Below are 1,683 nucleotides of genomic sequence, written 5' to 3' on the forward strand. Positions count from 1 at the left end.
CAGATGCATTTATATTTATAATTGCATATATATACACACATATAGATTTATTCCCATAGTTGGTGTATATTTCTATGTTTACTTGTAAATTGGGCACAAATATTTAATTTTCTCTATTTACTTGTTTTTTGCTTTGTCGTTTTGTGCTTTGCTCTGCACCGTTTTGGTATTCTGTTTTTTGCAGAAGAGAACAATATAATAAATGTTACATAAATTTATAATTTGCTATATGCTGACCACCCAATCAAGAGCCATATATTTCTCTATTTCCTGCTCTTGTTGGTCGCACTTTTTAATTTATTATATCTCCTTCTTTCAGAGTTAATTGGGGCTTTCTTTTTGATATTGGGAATTGTGTTTTTGTTTTGTTTTTTTTACTTTAATTGGACACTCTAGGTTATTTTTTCTTCTTTGTTTTTTGTCTATCTGTTGGAGGTTGATTTGTTTTGTTTATGTTTGTGTTTGTATGTTTATATTATTCTTGTTTTTCCTTTATCTGTATGCTCTTATTTTTAATGGTGTAGTCTGGTCTATTTAGGCAATGCCCACTTTGTATGACTGCGATGAATATGCGCCAAGATCTTCTACTCCCAGCAGTGAACCTGTTCCGTGTGTGTGTTTTTGTTGCTTCTGCAGCGTAATGTGAACTTTGTGCTGATGTTTGTACTTCTTCAGTGAGTGTTGAGTCTCTTTCTGATTCTAGTGTTGGCTGTGTGGATGGTAGTGGACTGCAGTCTGGATAGTTCTGTATGTTCCTTTGTGATGTGTGTAATTCCTGGTGTTTGTTTTTGGTGTTGATTTCTCTTTATTGGGTGTATTTGCAGTGTTCCTTTCTTGAATTACCCTCTACTGCTTTAGTAACATCCATTTCTTTCTCAGTCTCACCGCCATTCTATTGTTGAGATATCTCTCTGTGTGCTGACAGAAGACTGCTGCCTAATCCGTTGTACTGGTGTGGCTGATGAAAGGAGTTTCTCAATCCGTATTAATTGGTCCCCTTCAAGTATGGAAAGAAGAAGAGTTCATCCCAATGGATCCCGCCATTGGGTTCTCCCTCACTTGAATGAGTCGTGCCAACACCCACCCCAATAGTAGTGGAAGAGGTTTCACTATTCTCTCTCTCTCTCTTTCTCTCTCTGTGCACTCATATACATTTCTCTCTCATTGTGACTGCTTCTAGCAGCAGCCCATACACCTCTTCATCCTCCACTACGTTTAGGCAGCAGCGGCAGGAGTACCCATTATTATAAACTTGTATGGGGCAGCAGAGTGTACTTGTCCATGCCAGTAGGATCTCATCACAGCAGCAGAGTGAGAGGCACACCGTAAAGCTTAAGGAACATCGTCCATAACGATCAACGCAGCATTGGGAATGTTATCCCCAACCACCATAAAAAACAGTAATATCCACAAGCACCACCAAAAACACCAATGATCACCATGTGGAAGAAGTGCATCAACACAAAAATAACAACAACAAAAAGAAAAGGAGTATGAGATGGAGTTGCACAGGATTCATAGAGATACACTGAAGGTTTCCCAAAAGCACACTGCACTGCGTCAGGAACGAGATGAGCTTGAAACTTTGAAAGAATGGTGGAGAGCAAAGGCAGACGACGAAATAGAGGAAGAAGGTGATGATGATGATGATGATGAGTTTAGTCAAAACACTGATGTTGGATG

The sequence above is a fragment of the Trypanosoma theileri genome (genome assembly GCF_002087225.1).
Source record: "Trypanosoma theileri isolate Edinburgh chromosome Unknown TM35_Tth_76_V1, whole genome shotgun sequence".
NCBI lineage: Eukaryota > Euglenozoa > Kinetoplastea > Trypanosomatida > Trypanosomatidae > Trypanosoma > Trypanosoma theileri.